We start from the raw sequence: 20,302 nt of genomic DNA, 5'->3' as shown, positions 1-20,302 counted from the left end.
CAAATGGAGGGTGCCAGGTGCTGTGCGGGGGGCGGGCAGAGACAGAGTTTCAGGTTCACGAGATGAAAAGGTCTGGAGATGGATGGTGGTGAGAGCTGCACACGATGAAGGTCGGGAACACCACCGAGCCGTGCGCTGAAAAATGATTAAGATAGTCCATTTTACCGGGCGCCTGGGTGGCTCAGTGGGCTAAATCCTCTATGTGCAGGTGCACATAGAGGGTAGCAGACAAAGAGCTTGAATGGAGGCCTCAGGCAGGACTGGTTCCAGAACTTCAGGCACATATGAGTGCAGGGAGTGGAGATGCAAAGCTGGGGTGAGATCACCTGTGGCACGGGGAGAAGCCTGGCCTGGACCCTTCCTCCCAGCCCCACCTTCCAGATGAGGACACTGAGGACCTGTGTCTCAGCCAGACCTCCACAATGCAATGGGTAAGTGATCTGGAGGGCTAAAGAAAGAAGGAAGAAGGACCCAGGTCGGGCAGCAGTGGGAACCCCTCCCTTCCCCCCACTTCCCCAGGACCACACCCCCACCCCCACCCCCACCTCCAGGCTTGGCCTGGCCTCTGGCCACACAGGTGGGAGTGACTCAAGCCAGGGGCCTATTCTGGTGGCCCAGGCCCCTGGACCACAAGGGAGCTCTGGGCCTCTCAGCTGTGATGTCAGTGGGCCCTACCTTCCTCCTCCATCTGCTTGAAAGGTCACCTATCTTAAACTCTGTCTCACCCCACCCTGTCCCTTCCCCCCAAAAGAGGATGACTTTTTTGTAACCTATGTCAGCTGTTCAGTTCAATATTCAAACAGCTTTCTGTTCTGGTGCCCGTCACCAGGGCCTCCACTGCCAGAAAACCGAGCCCCCACCAGTCCCCCAGGTTGCAGAAGCCCATCCGACCTGCTTTCAACTTAATAAACAATTTCCTATGTAGCTACTGCTGGGTCAAGCACTGACCTTTGCCCCCAGGGATAGGTGTCTGCGTCCCGGAGTTTACGTTCTCATAGAGGCAAACAGACAACCAATAAACCAATAAACCAATAAAAAAGTCAATGAATATAGTAACAAGATAATTTCTAAATGTGACCAGGGCTGTAAAGAAAACAAAACAGGCAAGAAGCAGTGATTGAGTGACTACTCTACCAGGAGCGGTCAAGGAAGGCTTCTCTGAGGAAGTGGCTAAGGTCTAAGGGAGAGCATCCCTAGGAGATGCAGAGCAGGTGCAAAGGCCTTAAGGGGAGAATGGACAGGAATGGTATAGGAGTTTTCCAGGTGGGGTCCCCCAACTAGCAGCACTCCCTGGGAATTCGTTTCAAATGTAAACTCTGGAGCTTCTGGCTGGCTCAGAAGAGCATGTGACTCTTGATCTTGGAGTTGTGAGTTCGAGCCCCACGTTGGGTGTAGAGCTGACTTAAGACTAAGCAAACCAACAAATAAAATGCAAATTCTTGGGACCCATTCCCACCAGATCTACCAGACCCTTCTGGGGGTAGAAGCCAGCAAGCTGGGTTTTTACCAAGTCATCCAGGTGATTCCGATGTACCTTCACCTTTGAAGGTCACCGCGGTAGAGCTCAGGAAGTAAGGCGTGTGTGGCTGGAGGGTGGTGCGGGGTAGAGAGGTAGCCACCACCCAGCAGCCTCGCCCCTGCCACCCCACTCATGCCTTGCCTCACTTCCTGGCCCACTCTAGGCAAAGCTGAACGTCCTTCCAAGGCTCCTCATTGCCCTGAACTGCCTTTCATTGGAAAGAGCATTACCTGGTCAAGAGAGATGTCCCCTGGAAAGTCAAGCCAGAAAGTCAGTGTGAGCTCTGTCATCAGAATTGTGTCCCATGGACAGAACACGAAGAGCTTCTGGGCCTGAGAGGACACAGAAGCTCTGTGCGCCTTCTCACATAACTCGCCCCACACATCTCTTCCATCTGGCTGTTTCGGAATCGTATCCTTTTGCAATATACCAGTAATCTATTGATAATGTTAACCTTGCTGCTGGCAAGCAATTGCCTTCCTGAAGCTTCGCTGCTGGGACTCCTGTGGGTGAGGTCGGCCGTGGGGCCTCCCCTCCTCAGCCTACACAGGGCTGCACCGTGTCCAGACACACCGGGCCACTAAGCTCTGGTGACACTGGCCCATCCAGGTGAGGCTGTGCTTTGCATCTCTTTGGCTTTTAAGATATTTAAATATCTTCCTATCTCCCATCCCACTCTAAAGACTTCATTAAAACATCAAGAAGAGCGGAGTCTGGGTGGCTCAGTGGGTTAAGCCCCTGTCTTCTGCTCAGGTCATGATCTCAGGAATGGAGTCTTACATTGGTCTCTCTGCTCAGTGGGGAGCCTGCTTCTCCCTCCTTCTCTGCCTACTTGTGATCTCTCTCTCTGTCAAATAAATGAATAAAATCTTTAAAAAAAATCAAGTGGAAGGAAGCAAGGAAGGAAGGAAGAAAGGAAAGAGAGATCATGGTTTTGGGGTCAGAAGGTGGGGCAACTCACTTTGTCTCTTTGAATTTTGGTTTCCTCACCTCCTAGAGCAATTATGAGAATTTATGTAGGACACACAAGAATTAAGTACTGTATGCAAAGTCCCCCGTTCACAGATATGCTAAAAACCAAAGCAAAACAAAACAAAACACACAAAGAGGCATGCTGTGTGTTCTCCACAAGTGTGCCTCCAGACCCACCATACCTCCTCCACCCAGGGCCAGGACCCCTGCTTTCCTCCGGCTTCCACGCGTGTTGGGCCGATGGAAGCTCCAGGGAGACACTAGTGAGGAAAGGAATGGAGGGTCGGGGATCTATTGCCCTGGGCTCCTCCTCCTCATTGGCTGGGTTGACTGTGCAGAGTTCTTCTGCCCCAGGCCACAGATCCTTTCCCGAAGCCACCCCTGGCCAGGCTATCAGAGGCCAGCACTTCCGTCTGGGGCTGGTCCTGGGTGCCCCTCCCTCCCTTAACCCTACCAACCCCCTTAGAGATTAAGGTCCTTCACAAAACTCTCTCTTCCTTTGCCCCTCCTGGCCAGCCATCTGTTTCCTATGGGAACCTTGGCTGATGCAAGGGGCCAGTTTCCTAATTTTTATCAAGGTGCTCTCTGTCTGTCACCCCTGCTGCAGAAAGAAGGTCCCTGTATCCCTTGGTGCCCCAATCTCCTTTCTGTTTTGTAAGATCTGGGTCTTGTCTGCCCAGCCCCCTTCTTACCAGCCCAGGTGTCCAGGTTCTGGGACTCTAGGACCGACGGACATACCAGCATCTTCACTGATCCCGAGAGAGATACAGGCTGAACAGAAGGATTCTGAGGTCAGCTGCTCAGTAGGCTTTCTTTTAGGAATTAGTATTAATAATAACAGCCACCGGGTACTAAGAACCTACTATACATCCAGGTCCTATATTAGAACTTTCATTCATTCAGCGAATATTTAGTCATTGATGTCATACCATTGGAAGCAGATGCAGCAGTGAACACAGACACAAGGACACTGCCCTCTTGAAGCCTTAGAAGACGGGCATCTGTTGTCCTAGTTAACCCCTGAGTAAGGATGCTGGGGTCCAGAAACTTGCCCAAGGCACTCAGCTGCTGAGCGACTGAGTCAGGATTCGAACCCAGACCTCTCCACAGGAACCATCATCTACGAAAAGTCCAGGAGGCTCATGGGGCAGCTTAGGGAGTGCAAAACCCAACTCTCAGGGAGACAGAGGACCTGGGAAGAGGGTGCCCTGGGCGTGGGGGAAGAGAAACGGGGCTCCCATCTGTATTCCAGATGCCTGCCGTGACTAAAACATAGGGTCAGGGGCCCGGGGTGACACAGCCAGGGAAGGAGGCTCCGTGAAGCGGTGTTCCTAGCGATTACTTGTCTGCAATTTCCTTCTTGACGTAACATTGGTGACTCATGGTCTCAGAACTTGTCTAGTTTCACAATCCACGAAGAGGATTGCAGACGCTGTCGTGACTCCTGCCAGCACATTCATTTTCACCCCCCCTTGGGACATCAGGGATTTATTTTGGAAGGTTGGTGGGAGCAAGGCAGGGAAAGGTAAGCACAAGTCCTCGGGTGCCCCTCAAGGGGCAGTCGTGCTGAGGGTCTGGAACGGCTAAACAGCTGACCAGAGCTCTGTCTCCCCAAACACAAGCAGACATCCGTTTAGCTGAGCACCTACTGTGTGGGCAGACAGTGAATTAGGCCAAGCTGGGCCATGGTTAAAGCCGTAGACCCCAGGAGGACTGGATTCAAGCTCCTGCTCTACCACCTTCTGGCTATGGGACTTAGGCAAGTCCGTTCACCTCTCTGAGCCTCGGTTTCCTTATTGGTAGAATAGTGGAAATGATAGCCCCTCCTTGACCAGGAGGATTAAACAGAGCAAGACACCTACATGCTGAGAAGAAGACGCGGTGGGTTCCAAGGGTGCGCGAACATGTGAACATCGCCTTTGTCTACTTAGTCATAGCCAAACTGTGCTGAGACGGACACTCAGGTAACGCGCTTTTCTCCCTTCCTGCTGCTCTCTGGCATTCACACTGCACACTTGACAATCAACCAGGATCACTTAGTGTGAATCCTCTCGGTTCTCACCTCTCTGGGGTCTCCGTTCAGATATTGCCTCTTTAGGATCCCATCCAACTGCCCGATCTGGTTAGAAACACGTGCGCTCTGTCTCTACCTCCTCGCCCCTTCTATTTCCACCCGAGAACTCACCCTGACATTTTCCCATTGACGGATTCGCTTTCTTGTTTATGATCTGCCCCTCCCATACAAATGTTAAGTTTCCAGAAGAGAGGGAGTCTGACATCCTGGTCCCTCCAGGATTCCCAAAGCCAAGTACGATGCCTGGCCCACAGTAGGTGCTTAAAAAACGTTAGTTCAGAGAACAACGAACCAATTCCCTCTTCCCTGGAGTTGTCTTCTGGGAGGAAGGTCATGGTGGTTCTCAAGCAGGACGGTGGCATGGGAGGCCTCAAGCGTGCCTGAGGGGGGGGGGGGCGGTCACTGGGCTGGCCCCGCTGTGCATCTGAGCTGTGGCCTGGAGAGGCAGCATTTGGGTGTAACAGGAGGCCCGGCTCCCAGTTCCAGCCCTGATTCACGGGGAGACCGGGAAAGGGCTGCTGTTCGTCACTTCGCCTCACTCTCCCATCTAGAAAACCAAAAGGGCAGAAGAGGTTGGAGGGTTTGCTTTTTTGCTTTTTGGTTTCTTTTAAACTGAGGTATAATTCGCACACCAGAAAGGCTCAAAGGTTTTTTTTAATGTTCTTTTGTCGTAAAATCTTTTCTTCGAAAATTAAAGTTTGTAAGTAGATCTAATATGTAAACAAGATAAAAGTGGGGCTGTTCCAAGGGGTGGGGGTGGGGTTGAGAACCTGGCCTGCTTAGTGTGTCCCTTGCTTCCGCCAAGCTGCCCCCTCCCCACTCTCAGTGGTCCCTGAGGCACTTCCACAGGATCCCAAGATCTGGAGGAACCTGGTTTGAAAACCACTGGGCAGGAGTCACACTCTAGGGTCCCTCCAAGGTGCGGGAGCTCTGGGGAGTGGCGAGGGACCCCTGCTCTCCCAATATGCAGATGGGAGCTGTTCCTTGAGCTGCAGTCCAGCTGCCTCCCGAGGGTCATGAGAAAGAAGGCAAGGGCAGGCTCAGGGCGCAGGAAGCGGAGCCGGCCAGCTGGGAGGCAGTGACAGGCACTGGTACTGTGGCCTCCTGGACAGGCTGGTGACATCACAACCCCAGGAAGCAGCTGCCCGAGAGGCCCTCGCTGTCCCTCAGGCCCCCTCTGGGAAAATCAGCCACCAGCTGTTGCAGGCTTTTCTCACTTGCTCGCTGCTCTGGATTGTCCCCTCCTGAGCCATCATCTTCGGCAGCAGCGGCCACTTCCTCTCATTAAGGACCTACTGTGCACTCATTAAGGACCTACTGTGCACCTTCTGGTTACAGCACGTGCGTTCCCAGTCGTCATACCCATGCTATGAAGTAGGCCTGGTACCATCCCCATTTTACGGATGCTGAGCCCAAGGCTCAGAGGGACAAGAGAGACCGCACAAGGCGAACACCAGAGTCCAGATCTGAAGCTGGTCCCGTCTGACTCGGCCCAGGCTCTCTCCGTGAACGATCATCTTGTCAGATTCAAGGCAGGACAATGCAGGGTGAAGAGTTCTCACACAGGGCGAGCTGAGATTGTACATTTCTAACCCAGTTTTCTTTTCTTTTTTTTTTTTTTTTTTTAAACATTTTTTTTTTTTATTTGATAGAGATCACAAGTAGGCAGAAAGGCAGGCAGAGAGAGCAGGGGAGGCGGGGGCGGGAAGCAGGCTCCCTGCTGAGCAGAGAGCCCCATGTGGGGCTCGATCCCAGGACCCTGAGATCATGACCTGAGCCAAAGGCAGAGGCTTTAACCCACTGAGCCACGGGGGCGCCCCCCCAGTTTTCTTTTCTTAATGAGTGTTCCTGGCCTTTGACCCAGGTGGTCTTAGGATGCCTGGAAAGGTCTTACCACACTGCCTGGCCCTTTCTACAGATGTTAGCTATCTAAGAAAGAGTACACTTAATCATGATGAGAAAATAAAATGGAAAAAACAAAGATGTTAGCTGTAACGATGACTCCATTTTGCACAGAAGGAACCCGAAGCTTGGTGGAGCAGGGGAACATCTGTGGAGACCCTAGAATAGGGAGGTGCCCAAGCCAGGCTGGTGAGACCCCAGAGTCACGGCTGAGTCCTTTCACCCCTGAATCTCTCAGCCGGGATTGTCCCCCTGCTCACATGCCGCATGAGTCTCCTAGAGCTCGCCTTACCGAACTACCGTAAAGCTGGTGGCTTAACACCGGAGGCACGGAGTCGCTCACAGTTCTGGAGGCCGGCAGTCCTAAAGTAAGGTGTCAGCGCGGTTGGTTTCCTCTGGAGCTCTGCAAAAGAATCCTCGCTTCCAACCAGCAGCGGCCGCCCCCAGTCCTCTGCGCTTCTTGTCTCTGTCACCCCAAACTTTGGGTCTTCACCAGGCCGTCTCTCTGTGTCTCAGATCACTCTTTTCTTGTACAAGGACTCTAGGCCTTGGATTTAAGGCCTACCCTGCGTATAGGCTGATCTCCTTTTGAGATCCTTAATTACATCTATAAATACCCTATTTTCAATGAGGGTTACATTCGCAGGTCCCAGGGGTAGAACTTGGACATACCATTTTAGGAGGACAGAATTCAACACACTCTGTCACTGTTTGGTTTAGCAAACCTTCATCGAGCACAAACCATGTGTCAGGCCTGGGCTCAGCAGACATATCTCCGGTCTAGGGGGAGAGAAAAACAGACACAGGTAACAGTGAGATTGTTAGAAATAGAAATAGAATTTCTACAATAGAAATAAAGACTGTGAACCACAAAAGAGAGCAAGCAATAATGTCTGGGATGTGATGAGGAAGGGAGCATAGGATGTGTCCTATCCATCCATAGAAATTTATTAAAGACCATGCATAAGATTCTTAGGGTGGGAAATGTATATATATCTGAAGAAAAGCAACACAGAACTGAATGAGCCTGAACTAGAGCTTTGGAGGCAGAACGACCACAGTTCCAGGCTCTAACCTGTCTGTGCCTCAGCTTCTTTGTTTGTAAAATGGGCATACTAGTAGCATTTGCCTCACAGTTATCACTGTATTTTTTTTAAGATTTTATTTATTTATTTCACAGAGATCACAAGTAGGCAGAGAGGCAGGCATAGAGAGAGAGGGAAATAGGCTCCCTGCTGAGCAGAGAGCCCGATGCGGGGCTCGATCCCAGGACCCTGGGATCATGATCTAAGCTGAAGGTAGAGGCTTAACCCACTGAGCCACCCAGGCACCCCTATCCCTGTATTTAAGTGAAATCACTCAAGCATTCAGCTGGTGAATATTTCCTGAACATTTTCTATGTGCCAGGCTGCCAGTGTATAGTAAGGGACCTACAAGACACCCGGCACCAAAAGCACTTAATGTCGGTCCTTATCCTCTTTTTCCTAATTCACAAGTTAGGTAAAAGTTCAGGACAGAAATACAAGAGAGGTCACAAGGCAGGACAGGCTAAACGCCAAGAAAAGAGCACGAGATCTGTGTATGTAGGAATAGTGGGGACACGGCCAGGAGGTCTGCAAAGGCTTCCTGGGGGAAAATGGGCTTGGAATCAGACCCTGGAGGATAGTTAAGAGGGGGAGGAGGGAAGACTGTGTGAAGCCATGATGGCATGGATGTAAGGTTGGGCTGGGAGAGGAGTCGGGAAGAAAAAGAGATTTGAGCTAGACCCTTTCTGCAGCATTTTGGGCTTTTGGGTGGGGTGTAACACGAGCACCAGTGAAAGAAATGTTCTAAATCTAAAAGCAGCAATCAAGGGTAGGCATGGATAAGAACGTACTTAACCAGATCACAAGTGTTTGCATTTCTTTAAATTTTGCTCCAACGTTGGTATCGCCTTTTCTGCAGGGCATTTCCTGTAGGTATTAGTTCCATTCTTTTCTACTTTATTTAACTCGAGTGCCTTTCTTACTCAACAAGGCTCATTGAAGGCAGAGGCTTCCTTGTAGCCCGGTGCAACCCCAGTGTCTAGCTCAGTGGGCACTCAATCAGCATTTCATTCAGTGAATAAATACTTCTATATTTCTATTTTACCTAAGAGCATGGAGCTTTGGATGGCGTGCCTAAAGTAATGTTTCCTGGCCTGGGGCAAGAATAATGTTGATTTGCACAATCCCCAAGCCAGGCAGGATTGTTTAGTTGGTGACAGCTGCTGGAATGACCCGCCTGGGATCCGGCAGGACAGAGTCACACAGAGGCCTTGCTAAACTAAACGTAGGAACTCACATCAGTTAAGGCGGTGTTGCTTTAAGCTCAGCCAACCAAAGGTGGATGCAAAAAACAAGCCAGCAGCTTGAGACTCGAAACAGAACAGAAAGGGAATTCACAGGACCCAACTTTGTCTTCTGGCTGGAGCCCTTGAGATCTGGCGATGCTGGCGAGGCCAACTGTGTGTTGAGATAAGAAACGGCAGCTTCTTTAAGGTTTATTTTGTTTTTGGAGCCGCCCGATCCAGTGGGCGGATCGTGCCTTGAAATAGAAGCATCTCGAAAAGCCTGTGAATCATTTCTTAGTGCCGGCCTGCAAGGTTTCATATCCTGTTCTTGGCGTTACCTTGGGTGCTGTGAGCGTGTGTATGTATTGTTTTCGGGGTTGTTTGCTTAGGATTTGGTTTTGAAACTTTTACTTTCTTTTAATAGCTTTTCTTTTCTTCTTCTTTTTTTTTTTTAAGCTGGAAGAGTTTTTCAGATGGTTTTTGCGAGAAAGTTCAAACTCTGGGATGACTAAGTCTCTGGAATAATTCGGACTCTGGGAGGGGGAATTTGCTGGCATTTGGCATGAATCAGTCGCTGATTTCTGCAGTGAGAAAATCTTTTGGAAAGCTTTTAGGTCAAGCCCCTCCCGGCACATGTGGGGAAACTGAGGCTCAGGGAGGGAGAGGGCTTCAGCCAAGGCCACACAGCATGTCAATGGAACAGAGGGGACTAGAACGTAGGTTTGACTCCTGGGACCAGTTTCGGGTTTGCAAGAAGCTTTCATGCACACGGTTCACATGGAGAGGGCCACATATTCGAGATCACTAAAGGAACAGAAAGAGAAAGAGAGTTGTGAAGAGTTATAACTCAAAGGGCATTCAAAGGGCATAGGGTTAGAAGGCTCAGAGAAGGGAACGGATGTGTGAAGGCATTCTACATGCACGACGCTGCTTAATCCCCCCCAGGTCCTTTTAGAGCAGTGGTTCTCAACCAGGATTGATTTTGACCCCAGGGGACATTGGGCAAGGGCTGAAGACCTTGTGTGTTCGCCACAGCCAGGAAGGGGGTTTGCTACCGCCTCTCTCAGGTAGACGCCAGGGATGTCGCTCAGATCCTGCAATGCATAAGACGGGCCCCGGCAGCCAAGGTCAACAGCGCCAGGGCCGGGAAGCACTGCTCTGGGGAGGGCCCTAGGATCTGTTAATTCAGGGTAACAGCTGAGAAAGCGGAGGTTCAGGAAGTACAGCCACTCATGGGGTCTTGGGCAAATTCCTTGACCTCTCTGTGCCTTATTTCCCCACATCTATAGGAGGGAGCTGGCAGCACTTGTTACGATGATTAGGCAATTTAATATTTATAAATCATTTAGGACAGTGCCTGGCACATATTAAGTATTATGTGACTTGTTGCTAAAAAAGATAATAATAATGAAAATAAGTACCCTGGTCCAACACACACAGAAAATACGTGGAAGAATTATAACAAATCTAGAGATCATTAAAGGGCACAGGGGCTAGAAGATGGGAGACTTCTGTGGGTTCCAGGCTTAGAGAGCAGATGATGCACGTGGCTGTCCAGGTGACATCTTACATCCTCGTGGCTGTGAGGGTTTCCTTCCCACAACGGCTACCTTAAACGCAACTTCATCTTTTTATGTTAAAATGACATGCACTGTTAAACATGAATACCTTGGGCAAGTCTGACACAGCGAGCCTCTGTGAGCCATCAGTAATCGCTCATGAGTAATTGATCGATGAGTTCCTTCCCGGAAAGGCAGCCTGCCGCTCCCGCAGGAATCCTGACCCACTGGTTGTGCCCACACCCACCAGCACCAACCCCGCACCCTGCCCCAGCTTGCACCCAATGTGAGCACCTCCTCCCAATCTTACCCCCTTTTGCTCCCACAGCCCTTTCACACTGCCCGGTGCCCAGTCCCTGCTTTGCCACTTTGCTTTTTGTGTTTTGTTTTGTTTTTATTTTTTATTATTTTTTTTTAAGATTTTTTTTTTTTTTTTTTGACAGACAGAGATCACAAGTAGGCAGAGAGGCAGGCAGAGAGAGAGGTGGAAGCAGGCTCCCCGCTGAGCAGAGAGCCCGATGCAGGGCTCGATCCCAAGACCCTGAGATCATGACCTGAGCCAAAGGCAGAGGCTTTAACCCACCGAGCCACCCAGGCGTCCCATGTTTTGTTTTGTTTTTAAAGATTTTATTTATTGGGGCGCCTGGGTGGGTCCACCGTTGAGCATCTGCCTTCGCCTGGGTCGTGATCCCGGGGTCCTGGGATTGAGCCTCGAAGCATCAGTCTTCCTGCTGGGTGGCAGGCCTGCTTCTCTTTCTCCTACTGCCCCTGCCTATGTTCCCTCTCTCGCTGTGTCTCTCTTTGTCAAAAAAATAAATCTTTTAAAAATTTATTTATTTATTTATTTGACAGAGAGATAGAGACCACAAGACAGGGGAAGGGGCAGAGGGAGAGGGAGAAGCAGAGTCCCCACTGAGCAAGGAGCCGGATGCAGGGCTCCATCCCAGGACCCCACGATCATACCTGAGCTGAAGGCAGACACTTAACCAACGGAGCCATGCAGGCACCCGCCCCTGCTTTTCCACTCTGACCCTCTAATGCTGTCTTCAGTCAAGGATCAGTCTCTTGGCTGCTGGTTGCTGACCCCCACTGGGTCTCTGGCCTTGTGTGACCCCCAAGCTCTACCTGCACAGCCCAACTCTCTCCGCGAACACTGGACTCTGGAATGGAAACCAGGCACTGACGTCTCCCCTCAGCCTGGGATCCACCTGATAAGCCCATCGCTTACAACAGATGCCACCGATCAAGACTTTTAAGCTACATGACTTTTACGCGCTTACAACAGTTCTCACCAGCTGTGCCCCACTCTCTCAAGCCCAGATCTCACTGAGCTAAAATCAAGGTGTTGGCAGGTTCAGTGTTTCCTTCTGAAGGCTCTAGGAAAGGATCCATTTCCTTGCCTTTTCCACTTTCTAGAAGCTGCTGACATTCCTTGGTTCGTGGTCCTTTCTTCCATTTTCTTTCTTTTTTTTTTAAAAGATTTTATTTATTTATTTGACAGATAGAGAGATCACAAGTAGGCAGAGAGGCAGGCAGAGAGAGAGGGGGAAAGCAGGCTCCCTGCTGAGCAGAGAGCCTACCTCGGGATTCGATCCCAGGATCCTGAGATCATGACCTGAGCCGAAGGCAGAGGCTTAACCCACCGAGCCACCCAGGCGTCCCTTTCCTCTGTTTTCAAAGCCAGCAACATGGTACCTCTCTGGCCCCGTTTCCATAGTCATCTCTCTCCCCTGACTGTCCTCTTCTGCCTTCCTCTTCCGTTTGTAAGGACCCCTGAGATCATACTGCACCCCACAAAATAATCCAGGATACCCTTCCTGTTTTAAGATCAGCTGATTAGTGACCTTCTGCATCCTCCATTTCCACCTGCCAGGAAACAAGGCCTATGCTCAGGTTCCAGGACTGAGGATGCAGACATCTTTGGAGAGGCCACTAACTGCTGGAACTATGACAATCCAGCCCGCACATACTGTTTCTAAAGGAGGCAACTGCTTCTCAGCCCCGGCTGATTTCATCACGCGTGAACCCAGGTTCGGTATGGCTGGGGCTTGAACTCTGTGACCCTGAGACAGATCTGAGCTGAGATCAGGAGGCGGACGCTTAACCAACTGAACCACCCAGGCACTCTGGATCTACCAGTGTTTCAAATAAAGCTGGAACGTTAGAGTTTCAGGTGAAATTTTCCAATCTTGTAATCACCGGGCAAGGCTGAAAACAAATTTTTTTTTTTTTTCTCCCACAAGCTAGATTTGGCCTGAGGCCACCCAGGTGTGACCTCGGGATCCACCTTCATCCTATCAGCGGCAGTGAGACAATGAGATGTTCTCAGCCACTTACAGGCTCTGCAGGCTCCGGGGTATGAGGAACCAGCTGGGCCTCGAGGTGGGAGGGAAGGTGGTCAGGAGTGTAGGGGGATGCTGCTGGGGATTCCTCCGGGGAAAGTTTGGAGGGAGAAGGGACCAACCATTTCCCTGAGGGACCAACCATCACCTGCAGGAAGCAATGGCGCATGAAAGGGTACAGGAAATCAGGCAGAGACTGACCTGAAGAAATCAACCAGAGTCAGGTAGGCTTTATGCCTCATGACTTCAGAACAAATTAAGCACACACTTTCTAATTTCAAGAGGTATCAGTTCTTCCCTTCCCCTTGAAAAAACAAGCAAGACTGGCAGGCTGGGGGATGGCAGGAATGGGGTTGAGAAGGAGGCTTTTCACCTGCATGCTTTCTGAATTTTGAGTCAGATGTGTTACCTATTTAAAACATTAAATTGAAATCCTTTTATAAATATAAAAATATTTTCACATATGATAGTTCAAGCTAAAGGTAAGACAGAAAGAGTTGTCATGGTGACTCCCCGTACTCTCATGAAGATGACAGGTGTGACCTCCTTGCAGAGAGGTTCAGAAATGGTGAGATGCTAAAAAATTACTTTAGACTTGTCATCTTAACTGACTGATGCTTTTCCTTATCCTCACACACCAGAACTTCAGTAAACCAGACTGGAGTTGTTTTTTTCTTCCCCTTCTCCTCCTCCTCCTCCTCTTTCCTCTTCTCCTTGTTTTTTTTAAGATTTTATTTTTAGGGGCACCGGGGTGGTTCAGATGGTTAAACATCTGCCTTTGGCTCAGGTCATGATCTCAGGGTCTTGGGATCAAGCCCCACATTGGGCTCCCTGCTCAGCCGAGAGCCTGCTTCTCTCTCTCCCTCTACTACTCCCACTGCTTGTGCTCTCTTGCTCTCTCTATCAACCAAATAAAATCTTCTTTTTTAAAGATTTTATTTTATTTATTTGACGGACAGAGATCACAAGTAGGCAGAGAGGCAGGCAGAGAGAGAGGGAAGCAGAGAGCTGAGCAGAGAGCCAGATGCAAGGCTCCATCCCAGGACCCTGGGATCACGACCTGAGTCTAAGGCAGAGGCTTTAACCCACTGAGCCACCCAGGCGCCCCTAAATAAAATCTTAAAAAAACAACAACAATACATTTTTTAAAAAAGATTTTATTTTTAAGTAGTCTGTACACCCAATGTGGGGCTCAAAATCACAACCCTGACACTGCCGTCTTCTTGAGTTCTATTCTGTTCCATTCTAAATGGCAAAAAGCAGGGCACCTGGCTGGCTCCATTGGTAGAGCATGCAACTCTTGATCTTGGGGTTGTGAGTTCAGGCCCCACATTGGGCATAGAGTTTACTTAAAGAAATAAATAAATGGCAGAAAGCAAAGGCTCTGTGTCAAGTTGGCTTGTCCTTCCCACACTGGGTGACCTTGAGCAACATACCTGACTTCTTTGAACCCCAATTTCTGCATCTGTAAAATGGGAGTAATAATAATACCAACATCAAGGGTTGTGATGAAGATTAATGAGTTAATGCAGGGAAAGCACCTAAAACAGAACAGAATCAGCATCCATAAATGCTGACTTGAATTATTAACTATTTTTACTATTCTCTTTTAACCTTGTTTGTTTGTTTGTTTGTTTCTTTTTTTCTTTTTAAAATATATAATGAATGTATTATTTGCTCCAGGGGTACAGGTCTGTAACCTTGTTTCTTTTGAGTGGGGAAATTACTTAGAACCGCAGCAACTTAAGACATGTAATGCAGGCAGTCTAAAATAAAGTGAATTTTTATAAAACAAATAAAATAAAATAAAATGAATTTAATCCTTGTTTCCCCAAATCTTTACAACCACCCAAGGGAATATCACTGTCTCTGTTCCAAAGGTAAGAGAACCAGAGATTAGGAGCATGTACGCAAGTCACTCAAGGACACTGAATGGGGAGACTGAGAGGTAGAGGTTCAAACCAATTTTCAAGATTTCAGATCCTGTGACTTTCCACTCAAGTCTGCTCTATGGTGCGATTATAAAATAACAGGGTTTGTTCCTTGGGTTTGGGGGCAGCCCCTCCCCCATCTTTGGCCCCAGATCCACTAGATTCCAAGGTGGGGGTCAGGTCAGGTCTCTGGCTCCTATTCTGGCCTCAGCTTTGGAACCAAATCCTTTTCTCCCCTGGGAGGGAGGCAGAGTTGAGGTGGAGAGTCAGAGGGGGAGTCAGAGCAGGGAACCTACACATGACCCTGGCCCAGCGGCCCCAGCTTTCTCACGAAGCAGGCTCTGTCCGCATCCCAAATCCGCAGCCTCCCCCTGACCCTTGTCTTCTAAGAGAGCAGTTGCTGCAGCTTGAAAACATGTCTGGCACCAAACCGGTGCGGTAAGTACCCCCCAAAAGATGGAGGGCTCAGTGCAAGCAACCTTCATCCTGTGGGAGAGCCCCAAGGTCAGGAGCCTGGCTCTGTGGGCTTCAAAACCCGACTCCTCCGCTTCCTGGCTGAGCAGCCTTGGCATCACCTCTCTGAGAGGTCCACATCTGTGCAAGGAGACAAGGGCAGCATCTATGGCAAACGCAGGTGGAATTACCACACCCCCCACCGCCCCGCCACCAAGACTGATTGATTGATTGATGCAAGGGGCAGAGAGAGAGAGAGAGACCAAGCGTGCATGAGTCCCGGGAGGAGAAGAGAGAGAGGGATAAACAGAATCCTTGAGCAGCAGGGAACCCAATGAGGGGCTCCATCTCACCACTGGGAGAAAGGAGCTTTAGGGGTGACTAGGTGGCTCAGTCAGTTAAGCGCCTGACTTCTGGTTTCAGCTGGGATCGTGATCTCGGGTGGTGAGATGGAGCTCAGCCTTGGGCTGGGCACTGAACTGGGAGTCTGCTGGAGATTCTCTCTCTCCCTCTCCCTCTGGCCCGCCCCCTGCTTCTACATGTGTGTGCTCTCTCTCCTTAAAATAAATCTTTAAAAAATGAAAGTGCTCTATTGAGATATAATTTACATACCATAAAACTCACCCATTTTAAGTATACAATTCAATGATTTTTAGCATATTTACAGAGTTGCAAAACATCACCACAACAATTTTGGAATATTTTTATCAACCCTTTCCCCCTCCAAAACCCTGTTCCATTAAAAGTCACACCCCTTCTTCCTCCTATTCTACTATCCCAGTAGACAACCACTAGTCTACTTTCTCTCTATATAAAGTTACCTTTTCTGGAAATCGCACATAAATAAAATCATACAACATATTCTCCTTTTAGTCTTGCTCCTTTCACTTAGAGAGAAGGGAGTGGGGAGGGGCAGAGAGAGAGAGAAACAATGTCAAGCAGACTCCCCACTGAGCCCAAAGCCGGACGCAGGGCTCAAGCTCACAATCCTGAGGTCAAGACCTGATCTGAAATCGAGTCCAACCCTTAACCAATTGAACTGCCCAGGCACCCATCTCTTAGCATAATATTTTTAAATTCTATCTGTGTGTTGCACATATCACTACCCCATTCCCTTTATTATTGCTGAATAATACTCCATTGTATGGAGATGTGTCTGTTTATCCATTCATCAGCTAATGGATATTTGGGTTGATTCCACTTTGTGGCTCTAGTGAACAATGTGGCTATGAGTATCCACATACAAGTCATATACCAACATACTAGACATATGTTTTCACTTCTCTTGGGTGGATGCCTACAAGAATTGCTGGGTCCTATGGTCAATTTATGTGGTTTTTTTTTAAGATTTTATTTATTAATTTGACAGACAGAGATCACAAGTAGGCAGAGAGGCAGGCAGAGAAAGCGGGGGAAGCAGGCTCCCTGCTGAGCAAAGAGCCCAATGCCAGGCTTGATCCCAGGACCCTGAGATCATGACCTGAGCCAAAGGCAGAGGCTTTAACCCACTGAGCCACCCAGGCGCCCCATATGTTTTAACTTTTTAAGAAAGTGCCAACTGTTTTCCAAAATTTTCCATACCCATCAGCAATGTATGAGGGTTTGTTGAGAGAACTAAATGATGTAATTAACATAATGTGTTAGCATAGTGCCTGGTCATAGTGAATCTTCAAGAAATGGTAGCTGGTGCTAACCAAGATCTTAATAGAATCAACACTACCCACGGTACGGCTGTCTTCTTCCCTGCAAAGAAGGTGGATCTCTAAAGTATTAATACCCACATTCTTTATGCTGTGGCACTCAAGACACCTTGCACACCCCACCTCCAACTATTTATCCAGTCTTGGCCAGCAGCGACCCACCTTCTAGAAGCTGCCTATGCAAGCTAATTAGCACTTTTGCTCACATTCTCTGCCCTCTTCCCTCCTGTCTTCCTCCTGCCTGCTCTTCATGTATTAGAATCCAGGCTGGGGACGCCCGGGTGGCTCAGTGGGTTAAGCCACTGCCTTTGGCTCAGGTCATGATCCCATGACTCCTTGCTCAGCAGGAAGCCTGCTTCTCTCTCCGCCTCTGCCTGCCTCTCTGCCTGCTTGTGTGCTCTCTCTCTCCCTTTCTGGCAAATAAATAAATAAATAAAATATTTTTTAAAAAAATAATAAATAAAATAAAATAATATCCATGCTGGCCTTCAACACTCAACTCCAATGTTCTTTCCTCTTTAAGATCTACCTTGGCTTTCTAAGTAATTCGATCAGTGCAGTCTTGTCCAATTGTTTCCCACTAACCATGAGTGGCTACTGAGCACTAGAAATGTGGCTAGTCTGAACTGAGATGTGCTGCGTGAGGAAAAGCACACCAGGGGCACCTGGGTGGCTCAGGGAGGGGGTTAGCCCTCTGCCTTCAGCTCGGGTCATGATCTCAGGGTCCTGGAATCGAGCCCCAAGTCGGGCTCTCCACTCAGCAGGGAGCCTTCTTCCCCCTCTCTATCTGCCTGCCTCTCTGCCTGCTTGTGATCTCTCTCTGTCAAATAAATAAATAAAATCTTGAGGAAAAAAAAAGAAAAGCACACCAGATTTTGATGTGCACAAAATCACGTGTATGAATTTCAGTGTGTGTGAATTTTCACCAGTGTGAAAAATAATGTGAAACGAGTCATTTTTTGGTATTAATTATATGTTTGAATGACAATATTTTGGGGTAATTGGAGTTAGGTAAAATACATTATTGAAATTAATTTCACTGTACTTACTTTCTTAAAAGGTGGCTGCCGGGGCGCCTGGGTGGCTCAGTGGGTTAAAGCCTCCACCTTCAGCTCAGGTCATGATCCCCAGGTCCTGGGACCAAGACTCGCACCGGTCTTTCTGTGCAGCAAGGAGCCTGCTTCCGCCTCTCTTTCTGCCTGCCTCTTTGCCTACTTGTGATCTCTGTCTGTCAAACAAATAAATAAGATCTTTAAAAAATAAAAAAATAAAAAGGTGGCTGCTAGGAAACTTTAAGTGACAAATGCGGTCCCACTGGGCTGCCTCATGGTTCTATCTGGCAGTGTTGGTATAGGGCATCGATACTCTAACAGTTCCTGTTTATTGAGCACCTCTTTCTTTCTTTCTTTCTTTCTTTCTTTCTTTCTTTCTTTCAAAATTATTTGTTTATTTATTTGATAGACAGAGAGATCACAAGTAGGCAGAGAGGAAGGCAGAGAGAGGAGAAAGCAGGCTCTCTGCTGAGCAGAGAGCCCAATGCAGGGCTCGATCCCAGGACTCTGGGATCTTGACCTGAGCCGAAGGCAGAGGCTTTAACCCACTGAGCCACCCAGGAGCCCTTGAGCACCTATTTCTTACATTTTTCTGTTATCTGATGTAATGCTCACCACAATCCTGTGGGGTTGATGTTATGAATATCTCCTTTTTTACAGATAAGGAAGCAGAGGGAGGGTGTGACCTCCCCAAGGTCACACAGCTGGACGCTAGCAGATTCAGTATTCAAACCCAAGTTGTCTGACTCTGAAGCAGAGTCTCCCATGGGATTCTACTGCACAGACTACTAAAGCACCAGGGCTTTGGGGGTCTCCGTGGGGTGTCTTTGGCTGGAATTAGAACAGCTCTGCATGGTAATGAATCATGCTAATCAGAAACTCTGAATGCTTGTCTTTCATAAATACAAAATGAGAAAGCAGATTAATTAATATAAGCAATGCATTTGGAATAAATTGGATCTTGGGATCTGTGGGTAGAATAAAAGGCTGAGGACCACTGATCTAAACAAAGATCTCCTTTCGCAGGTGGGTGAACTGATGCCCAAAGAGGACAAAGGATTTGCCCAGGGTTGTCAGCTAGTGACAGAGCCAAGTGCAAAGGCTGTGTTTCCAAGATTGGAGGCTGAGCCTCCCTGCACATACCTCCAGGTCTCTGCCAGGATGGTCTCTGTCCCAAGCCACTTGGAAGCCCTTTGTCTTGCCTCAGTCTCCTCCCTCCCCCAAGCCCTGTCCCAAGGACTAGATGGGAGGGGGCCAGGAGACCCAACCCATTTCCCATCAGGGTCCCAAGGCCACCATCTGGTCCTGGGCCAGGAATTCCTTTCAGAGACTGAACTAAACTGGGCCAAAAATAATGCTGAACCCTTGGATGCCTCCAAGAGCCCCTGTTCCTAGTGGACCCTGGTCTAGCAGGCCAGGCCACCCCAAGTCTTCTCCCTGCCTGTTCTCTGGGCTCCCGCAGTCTTCCCCTTGCAGGCTCCCATCTGCACTCATATGTGTGTCTGTGTAGGGAGAGGAATGTTTCAACAAACTGCCCACATCCCAGGTTCTCTCTTGCCAGCCCTCTCCAAACAGGCAGGAGACTGTGCTAAACCCAGCAGAGTCCCTATGAGCCAACCCAGGAGAGCCCCAGCCGTAGACACAGACGAGGAGCCACCCAGAAACTGAGACAAGGCCACCAAGAGGCACGCAGAGTGTGTCCGAGACAAGATAAAGGATGGGTGTTCAGATAAAGATAAAGAAAGACACGGAGTCGGAGACGAAGCGAATAGAAATGAGAATAAAAGAGGTGGACGAGCAAGGGGGTTCGCGAAAAGGAAAATTCGAAGAACGGCAAACAGGAAGACGACCGAGAAGTTCGAAATAGAGAAAAGGGCCTGAGAGACAGACAGAATGCGCAGGAGCGAGAGGGCTCAGCGAGCGGGGGCGCGGGGCGCGGGGCACACGAGGGTCCGCGGTGGGGGGGGGGGCGCGGGGGTCCCCGGGGGGGGGGGCGGGTCCTTCTCCCGGAGCCTCGCCCTGCTGCGCGGATCCCAGCAGCCACATTCCTCCGGGTTTCCCACACGCTCGCCATCAAAGAGTCCCCAAAGCCCAGCTTTTCCCGCGCCCCTCCCCCGCCAGGGCTGGAGAAGCTATTTTTCACCCCCTCCTGGTCTTTAATCTGTTGTGGGGAAAGAAAGCGGCTTTTGTTGGGCGAGGGGCTGCGCGGGGGGTGGGGAGGGGGCGCCGGCGATTGTGTGTCCCGCAGCTGCGCGCCTGGGGCCGCCGGGGGTGGGGGCGCGGGGCTCGGGGCGCGCGGGGCGCGCGGGGCGCGGGTGGGGCGGGCGGGGAGGGTCCGGCAGGGTCCGGGAGGGAGCCGCGGGGCCTGGGGGAGCGGGCGGGGAGGGTTCGGGTGGGGGCCGCAGAGGGGCGGGCAGGGAGGACCCGGAGGGTCTGGCAGGGCGGAGGTGGGGCGCCCTGGCGCAGGCGAGGAGGGCCAAGGTCGGA

The 20,302-nt window shown here is 49.8% G+C and overlaps 1 long non-coding RNA gene across 3 annotated transcripts in view; it reads right to left on the bottom strand.

The window, feature by feature from the left end:
- Positions 1-3,647: 3,647 nt before the first annotated feature.
- Positions 3,648-20,302, bottom strand: part of LOC309841553 — a 33,461-nt gene continuing 16,806 nt past the window's right edge. For 2 of the 3 annotated variants that reach the window (XR_014299184.1, XR_014299185.1), the window contains 3 exons: positions 8,344-9,582; positions 7,140-7,247; positions 3,648-5,112 (listed from right to left, as the gene is read on the bottom strand). This is a non-coding gene — a long non-coding RNA (uncharacterized lncRNA). The remainder of the gene's footprint in view (positions 5,113-7,139; positions 7,248-8,343; positions 9,583-20,302) is intronic. The other variant, XR_014299186.1, reaches the window with a different exon arrangement.

The sequence above is a fragment of the Mustela nivalis genome (assembly GCF_964662115.1).
Source record: "Mustela nivalis genome assembly, chromosome: 10".
Classification (NCBI taxonomy): Eukaryota; Metazoa; Chordata; class Mammalia; order Carnivora; family Mustelidae; genus Mustela; species Mustela nivalis.
Note: the sequence above shows the minus strand (reverse complement) of the source record. Positions and strands in the feature narration are given on the sequence as shown.